This window comes from Amblyomma mixtum, chromosome 3 (genome assembly GCF_055824585.1).
Source record: "Amblyomma mixtum isolate Tamu chromosome 3, ASM5582458v1, whole genome shotgun sequence".
Lineage (NCBI taxonomy): Eukaryota > Metazoa > Arthropoda > Arachnida > Ixodida > Ixodidae > Amblyomma > Amblyomma mixtum.
Window position 1 is genome coordinate 363,750,894 of NC_143014.1, and position 9,715 is coordinate 363,760,608.

Consider the following 9,715-nt stretch of genomic DNA (forward strand, 5'->3'; position numbering starts at 1 on the left):
ACCTAATTATCCTTTCTCTTCATTATGCACACCTTCTCTTGAGCGCTGCCCTCACTCCTTTTTTCTTACCCCCACGTGTCCAGACGAAGTTCTATCTGTAATTGCTAATTTAAAGACGACCGGCCCCGGCGTTGACAATATCCATGGAAAGCATGTGAAAAGTATCCGGTCATTGCTTGCTCCAGTCCTTAGCCACATCTGCAATCTCGTTTTTAAATCTGGCAGTTATCCCAAGCAGCTCAAGATAGCGAAAATAATACCGGTCTTCAAAAAAGGCGATCCAGCTTTGCCAAATAATTATCGTCCGATTGCAATTCTTCCTTTTTTTGAGAAAATTTTAGAAAAACTAATTGAAGTAAGGTTGTCTAGTTATATTGAAAAATTTAACATATTGACAGATAGTTAACACGGCTTTCGGCGCGGACTATCTACAGATACTGCAATACGGTCTCTCATAGATTACGTTAGGCTAACAACTGATAAAGGAATGTTCTCAGGAGCAGTTTACATAGATTTTAGCAAAGCATTTGATTCCATTGATCACTCCATCTTGTTTCACAAATTGGAATCTTATGGTATCACTGGACCTCCCCTAATGCTCTTGAAGAGCTTTCTCTGTGACCGAGAACACATAGTCTCTATTAATGACCATACATCTAACATAGCTTTAATTAACAAGGGTGTTCCACAGGGCTCAATTCTTGGCCCTGTATTGTTTTTACTCTACATTAATGATTTACCATCCTGTTTAAAGAATTGCAATAGTATACTATACGCAGATGACTCTACCATGCTATCATCGCACCAGGACATTAATCAGCTGATTCTTAACCTACAGAATGATCTTAATTCTCTTGAGCGTTGGTGCCACATTAACCGCCTGTCCGTGAACGTCACTAAAACTTGTTTTCAGATTTTCCATCCCCCTCAGAAGTCATTGCCCATCACACCACTTCTATACCTCAATACTGCTGCTATTTCACCGCAAGATCGAGTTTCTTTTCTTGGTGTTATCATTGACCCTCACTTAAAATTCCATCATCATGTAGCTGAAACGTGCAAGAAAATTTCTTATGGGTTACGCGCACTAATTAAAGCCCGAAGCTATTTTCCAGTCCAAACTTTATTATCTCTTTACTACGCATTCATCCACAGCCACTTTAACTACGGTATCTCATCTTGGGGTAACGCCTATCATATTCATCTCTGGCCTTTAATAAAACTGCAAAAGCAAGCCATGCGCATCATAACCAATACCCCTCGAATGTCACCCTCCCGCATTTTGTTCACAGATGTAAACGTTCTACCTATCTCGACCCTTTATTTTTACAACCTTGGTATCCTATTCTTTAAGATTCTTCATCATTATCTCCCGCTAAGCATATTTTCTCCCGGCACGATCATGAGCAAGATCGTCACACGTTTTGCGCTGCGTAATAACTTTTTACTACCTAAGGTCAGAACTAACTACAGGAAACAATGCCTTCATTTTTCATCCGTATCATTTTGGAATTCTTTGAACATAGACATCAAACAAACTAATACGCTTTCTTTATTCAAGGTCAAACTAAAGCTTTTCCTTCTGAATTTGTGATTTTTTTCTGTTATGTTATTGATTCTATGTATCGCGGCATCTGTGAGTGTTTTATTTTACATTATCGTGCATTACATTGTTTGTATTTAAATATTTCAGTAACTAATATTACACTATGTGCCTATATTTATTCTGTTTCGTCGCTAATTAATGTGTTGTGTATTTTCTATTATGTTGCATATTGAAATTTATTTTCATGGGAGGTCCCGCCCGCGGTCTTGTACCATGGGACCTCTCGCTCTATAAAATTGTAACTTTTATTGTATTACTCATTAAACTTTCAACTTTCAACAGCGAAACAAAAATAAAATCCCAATGCCTTTATCTTATTAGTATGGTCGCTTTGACTACACCATATCAGGAAGGAACTGGTACAGTAAACATCTTGCGAACATATGATGTCATCAGTCAAAGTGCTCGAAGTTTACGAGCCCACGCGGCACTGAATACTAGAACATATCACATCGAGAAGCCTAGGAAGAGAGCGAAAGTGCAAAGCAACATTGTTCATTGTGACCACTACAGAAAGGCAGGCGTCAGAAATGGGGCAAATGGGGCAAAAAGTAAAATGCGCATACGCTCATAAACACTGATTATTATGGTAATGAAGGTGACTACTTCTAAATCTAGATGGAACCAACCTGCGCCAAAAGAACCTGAAAAGCGCACCTGCAAAAGCCATGTCTAAAAGGTGAAAACCGGAACAGCGGAGATTAATCTAGGCGTGAAAGATGGAATCAACAAGGAAGAATGCTTAATGTGAGCCCAAGATAGACGCTATGTGAAAACAGTCATAAAAGGTGCAAACCATATCGACGGAACTATAACCTAAATAAAGACATGTGGCATCAACAAGAAGCAAGAGCTGGGGGATTGAAAGAAATAAAACCCAAATGAAAAAAAGGAAAAGTGCTAAACTCGTTAGTATGCATTTCGACCTCCTAGATATTAAATTTATTTCTCTGGCTGGAGTAGATGGCCTACGGATAAGCAGATAAACGCACCCATTATTATGTTTCTTCCTATTACCTAGTGGGTGTACGAGGGGGTACCCAAAAGAAACCGGACTTATTTTTGTTTGAACTTATTTCTTCACATTTTAAGCACAGACCTTCAATCTCCTTCAAAGTATTCCCCACTTGCAATGATGCGCTTGTCGAATCTTTCATTCCATTTTTCAAAATATTATTTAAATTCATCTTTTGTGATGCTTGACAGTGCCTCCGTCGTTTTTTTTCTTCACCTCAGCAACATCAGCGAAACGCTCTCCATTCACCTATTTTTTCATTCTAGGAAACAAAGAAAGTAGCACAGGGCAATGTCGGTAGAGTATGAGGGTTGAGGAATAGGGGTCATGCCATTTTTGGTCCAAAATTGTCGTGGAGACAGGGCTGTGTGAGCAGGGGCATTGCCATGATGGAAAAACCAGTCACCCGACCGCCACAAATCTGGCGGCTTCCACCGCACACTGTTGCCCAATCTTTTCAAACCATCCAAGTAGAAAGCCTGGCTAACTGTGTGACCCTGCGGAACAAATTCTCAATGGACGACTCCTCTCACGTCTAAAAAACAAATCAGCATTGTTTTGAGGTTTGGTTTCACCTGACGAGCTTTCTTGAGGCGAGGTGAATTTGAAGTTTTCCATTGGCATGATTGTTGCTTTGATTCAGGATTCGATTCAGGAACACTTGCGTTGTCCCCATAGCATCGTCCTTGTACGTCTTTCTTAATATTTCAAGAGTTTCCAGTCAACTTTTTCCGAGCAAAAATCAGAATTTCACCGGCGCACGCTGTTCACGAAAATCAGCCACTGCAAAAACGACATTCACACAAAACAGTCGTCACTCTAAAACTCTGCCTAAACTAGTCTGACCTCCTTCAACGACGGCACTCGGCTTACTGACTCTGGAATGTTCGTTCTATGCGCTCCTAGTGGCAAAACGCGGTACCACAGAAGCTTTGCCGACCAAAAAAATTAGTCCGGTTTCTTTTGGGTACCCCCTCGTATAGTATGAATCGTCTGCTGTAGTCTTTCGAAACACAAGAAGTCTGTGCTGTGTATGCGTTTTGTGTTCTTTGTTCTGTTCCTGTATCTTATGCGCAGTTATGAAGATAAACGAATTTCTCCGGGTATCCCACCAGAAAGCTCTTTTCTACAGCACCCTTTCCTGTGTGTGTCAGTAGAAGTTCTGAAATTCCTCTTTGGGCAGGTGTCCACTTAGAGATCACTGCCCCTAACAATCATTCTGTTCATTTCTATCATTGTGTGCCTTGCATTTCATGGCAAACATCCATAAACTATTTGTGTTCCATGTAATGTCTGCAAAATGTGCTTGAAAGCTGTGCTTCATAACTTGTATAAAAGCAGGTACACAAAGTGCAAATAGAGTTTAGTGATTGATATGCTTGGACACTGACTATCGCTGATAATTTCTTGAATGCAGTCGGCACTAAATCTTCTTGACCTCTTCATCATTATGTCATGCACACACACAGGCACACACGCACACAGACACAGAGACCCACACACAGGCACAAAAAATGACTGCATAGCAGACAAACGCAGAAACTGCACCAGTTTGGTCTGCATTTGCAGCTGTAATTTAGCATGTCAAGGATGGCATTGTAGTTTTTTCATTAAAATTATTCAATCAAAATGATTTACATGATTCTTACCAACCCAATTAACTGATTGTGGAGGGTACATGCAACTGCATAGTGTATCTCATACAAATGGTATTTTCTGCTCTTGAGATTACATCTATGCACTTTTAAGGCAAACCTTTGTTTCCCAGCCATTCCTGTTATACCGTACGTAATTTTTTCACAAGAGAAACGAAAGCTGTAAGGATTTAAGAAACTTTCATCCAGTACTGAATTGTGTAGCTATTCGTTATTTTCTTTCTCTGACTACAGGTTCTGCAAGCATCTCTGCTGCACTTCCTGCAAAATGCAGGCCTCGGCAGGAAAACGTCATCAGGCGCCTTCAGGGACAGGTCTCAACATACAGGAAGACCATTGCGAGACTGCGGAAACAGAAGGTTAAAGCCGTGCACACGATTTCCGAACTGCTAGCCTCCATTCGTCCCCATGTGTCAGACGAAGTGTTTGAGCTCCTGCAAGGCCATGTTGGTATGAGAGGAAAAGACAAGGGAAGGAGCTTTACCCAGCGGTTGAAGGAAATTGCATTGCACTTGCATTTTCGTCACCCAAAAGCATACCGATATTTGTCCTCTTTTCTCACCTTGCCCATAGAACGTTCCATGAGGAGGTGGCTGTCTGACATAAGAATGTCACCTGGTATAATTCCAGGCATATTGACATCTATTTCGTCATCAACTAGATTATGGTGTGAGCGTGATCGTGTGTGTTCGCTGATATTCGATGAAATGATGCTTAAAAAAACCTGTCCTATGAAGCAAACCAAGACCTTGTACAGGGGTTTACTGTCAATGGTGTTGAACGAACATCAACCATTGCAGACAGAGCCTTGGTAGTCCAGTTGTCTGGCATATCTAAACGGTGGGTTCAGCCAATCGCCTATACACTTGGCCATGCATCAACACCGTCATCAGAATTGTGTTCCCTATTATTGTCTCTCATCAAAAAGCTGATTGAGATTGGCATCATTGTGAAATGCATTATATGTGACCAGGGAGCCTCCAATGTGAGCTTAGCCAGGCAGCTGGGTGTATCGGTTGTGCAGCCTTTTTTCACTGTCGATGATAATCGAATCTTCTTCATTTTCGATGTTCCGCACCTTGTGAAAACTACGCGAAACAACCTGCCAATGCACAAGCTGCATATTGGAAGCGAGGTCGTCGACTGGGTACATATCACTAAATTGTACCATTCAACACACGAGCTCCGGCTTAGAATGGCACCAAAGTTGACGGAAAGGCATATTTTTCAAAAACCATTCAGCAATATGAAGGTTAAACGAGCAACCCAAGTCTTTAGCGCATCTGTTTCCATTGCTATTACGGCACTTGTCTATGTCAAGGAGTTGCCAGACGCTTTGCTTAGCACAGCAAACTTCTGCGACCGGATGGATAAGTTGTTCGATGCTCTGAACAGTTGCAGCCGAAGGAGAAATGCTCAAAAAATGCGGTATGCAATTCAAGAAGGACATTCTGAGGTGACAGACTTCCTCGAGGCTGCCATACCTTGGGTTGCTGCTTGGAGGTTTGAAGGCAGGCGCCAGCCACATACGGTTACTGGGTGGCAAGTGACAATAAGGGCAATTCTTATGGTGGGGGATGAGCTTTCAAATAAGTATGGCTTTACCTTCCTCCTTACAAGGCGCATACAGCAGGATCCATTGGAATATATGTTCGGCTGCATTAGACAAAGGCAGGGATGTAACTCAAACCCTACTGTCCCCCATTTCATATGTGGCCTAAAATACATCATGCTTAACAAGATCATGAAACTTTCAGACAAAGGAAATGTTGAGGAAGATCACACCGTGCTTCTTCGTGAACTGTCTTCAATTTCATTGCAAAGGCCATCTCTTGGTGATCATGTTGAGCAGTCTTGTTCGGATAACTTTCCAGCACTTCAGCATATACAGGCACTTTCTTCACTGAAGGAATCTCATATTGTTGATGATTCAGTATCGTATTATGTTGCTGGGTACCTCATCAAAATGTTTCTCGATAAGTACTCCAAGGGCTGTAGCTGTTAGGATACTCTCAGAGAAGAGCATGACACGGTACAGGCACACAAGTATTTTATCCTACTCAAAGCCTATCATGTTCCTGGAAAGTTGTACGGCAATTTGACTCCCCCATCTGACAAAGCCTTCGAAATGTTCCAGGAAATGGAGTTCATCTTTCTTTCCATCGTTGAAAGCATCTCCCACAAGCGTAATGTTTGCTTAGCCCTGTATAACAAACTGTCTGGAATAATTTTTCCATTCTGTTCAATGGTGTGCAGAGAACAATTTTTAAAGATGTACTGTCGTATACGCTTGTGCTGGCATACTCGTTTCGTTAATCGCAGCCTGGACAAAGTTCGATTTCAGACCTCTGTTTCTGATTTGCAGCTTGACAAGTTTAAGGCCTAATTCTTTATTTGAGGCATCTCTTGAAAAAGCGCAAGCACTTTGTGTTACTGAAAGCCACTTATGCTCTTGGTAAATTGTATGGCGATTCGACTGTCCCACCCGACAGAGTCTTCAAAACGTTCCAGGAGATAGTCCTCCTTTCTGTCCAGTGTTTAAAGCGTCTCACACCAGCGCAATGTTTCCTCGGTTCGATATGGCAAACTGTCTGGCATACATTTCCAGTTCTGTTTGGCACTTCGCAGGGAACATTTTTCAAAGATGTAAACACATACTGTCACATACTGTTGTGCTGGCATATACCCGTTGTAGAGGGCTAGCATGCGCCATGTGTGTTTGTTCCCCCCTCCCCCTCCTTTCTTCGCGGCTAAGGAAGGGGAGCTTCGCCGTTGAGCGGGCCCCAAGGAGGTCCGTGGATGCGTGCGGTCTCATTAGGAGCGCCCATCTTTCTGTCGCCTTTGGTGTCGCCGCTGCAGAACCCGGAGAGCCCCCGGCGGGGGGGGCTGCGAGGAGAGCGCAAAGCGGGCAGCAGCCAGAGAGGGAGCGGCCGGCTCACCCAAGCCTCCCATTGTCCCCTTTCGGGGAAGGACGCGTGTTTCTCGCCGGGGCCGCTTTGTGCCAGTGCACAAAGAACCAAGAGCATAAAAAGGTCAACGCCGCCGTCTCATCTTACGCCGACAGCTCACCGCGGCTTGACAAACACCACTTGCGGCCCAATTAAGCTTCGAACGAAGCGGGGTCCGGTGCGTCCGGATGAATGGGAGCTGTGGGCGGCGGTGCAGCTGGCTGGCGTCCGGTATAGCCCCGAGGCTCGACGACTCGGTCTGAAGAAACGGGAGCGCGCAGAAGACACCGCCGGACAGAACGAGCACAGCAACCTGCTTAATTGGGGACCGTGGCGGCCACTTGACTTATGTCGCCGTCCGGACCCCGGAGGACGGCTGGGGGGGGGGGTCGGCACTCCATTGTGATCCGACTCTTATCGGAAAGTGGATCTGCGCTCCCGGGTGTTGTTTGCGACAGTCGCAGCTGGGTTGGGGCCGAGAATTGCCCTACTGCCGGGAAGCGTCAAGGTCACGGGTACTGGGGAGACAGACGCACCCGTGGAAGTGTTTTGACATGTTGTTCTTATGCGTTTTGCTTTTTCTTCCTTAGAGGAGAGAGTTGGTCTGATATAGTGGAAGTGTTTTGCTATGTTGTTTGTCAGTATTTTGCTTTTCTTTCCATAGGGGAGAGAGTTTGTTTAGTACGGTGGAAGTGTGGGGCGGGGCGCGTAACCTATGGGGCCAATCCATATGTGTGTGAATTCTCGGAATGTACTATGTTTTAAGTGAAAATGATGCCCTTTTTACAATATGTACATTTGAGAGAGAGCTATGTGCACTACGGAAGTTGGAGGGCGGGCCACACACCTAATAACCAATCGTGTTAAGGGTTTGACACGATTGGATGCTGATGAATATGGGTCGGGCCCATGTGTCTTTAAAACTGGGTCGCGGAGTTCGGAAAAGAGGTTCTGGGCTACGGAGATAGATGTAACGCATCTTCGGCTATGCCGAGTAGGGGCCTCCCCTAAATGTTAGCCAGTGCCATGTTGTTGTTGTGCTCACTGCTCAACTTGTATATATATGTAAACTATTGTATATAAAGCTTCAATTTATATCCCCTGCAAGTTCTCTGTTGTTTGCAAGTATCATCTCCTATAGACCTTCAGCGTTCAAGTAATAACAAGCAGTCTCCGACGGGGCACCCCTGGTGCAGAAGAAAGAAGAGAAAAAGAACCTATTCGCTTTTGGTAGAAGAAGAAGGCGAAACTTTACTGGCGCAGTCGACAGGATCCTGTTGCTATCAGAAGGAAGCACAGGAAAAAGGGAAGGCCAAGAAGGGGAGACGTCCAGGCATCAACAAGTCGAACATCGGCGGTTCGGGAGGACAAGGTGCAGGCGGAGAGAAGCGGCAGCCATCGAGGAAGCCAGGCCTGGTCATCGGAAGTCAACTGACGTCGGAACCAGTGAAGCGGCGACAGTCGAGGCCACCGGGCGGCAAGGGACAGCTGATCTCAGGCGGCCAACTTCAGGAGGGACAGCGACGAGCTACGAGGGACAGCAAGCAGTGCGCCGCTTCAAAGGGGTGAGTCCTCTTCGTTCTTCGCATTGGTGCGAACGCCGCTGTCCGAATAAGGCTTCCAGTGTGCATGGAAACACGCTTCGGTCACTTAAACCCCGACAGGCAAAAACCCCAGGAAATGAGTGACGAGGAGTACGGTGAGGGGGCCGGGACGAGTGATGTTCCGGTGGATCCGGTTGCGTCGAGGGACCAAATGTTGGATAAACAGATACTGCTCGTAGAGCGACAAATTGAGCTCGCAAAACTGCAGTCTATGCTGCGGAGAGGCGGAGGAGAGGGCTCGGGCTCACCAGAGGCATGGGACGCGCACGGGGAGTTGAGGCGCTTCTCGAAGCTACTCGCGGGAGCCCTCCCAAAATTTCCGGCGGACGCCGAGGTTCCAGTGTGGTTTGAGCCCGCGGAGAACACGCTCCAGGCGTACGACGTCCCAAGAGACCGATGGGGGCGGATCATCTTCCCGCTAATAGCGGAAAAAGTGCAGTTTCTCTCAACTAGGCTGACGCCATCTCAGCATAAAGATTATGACCCGCTCAAAAGGGCGGTGCTGGGCTTTCCGCTGGAGAATACCTCAGCCGCTTCCGAGGCTCGCACAAGAGAGGACTAGCCGCGTTACTGGTGGCGGATCAGGTAAAGAGCCACCTGTCGGAGGAAGCGCTAAAATTCATTATCCTTCAAGAAGGGAAGGAGTGGGTGAAGGCGCCCGAGATGGCCGCGCTCCTTCAAACGTTTGAGGAGGCGGAGGGTAAGAATAGCGCCGGCAAAAAGTCCGAGCAGAAAAATTTCGAGGGTCCCAGCGCAAGAGGTATCGCGCCAGTCAAGGAGAGGGGTAAACCGTTGAAGCTAAAGGCTCATGTGCCGAACGCTAACTCGCGCTCCATCAGCTGCTTCAGGTGCGGCTCAACAGGACATTTGAAATCGAACTGTCCGCA

The 9,715-nt window shown here is 45.7% G+C and overlaps 1 pseudogene; it reads left to right on the top strand.

Moving 5' to 3' along the window:
* LOC149356623 (uncharacterized) overlaps window positions 1-5,736 on the top strand; it is a 31,838-nt pseudogene extending 26,102 nt beyond the window's left edge.
* Window positions 5,737-9,715: the final 3,979 nt, after the last annotated feature.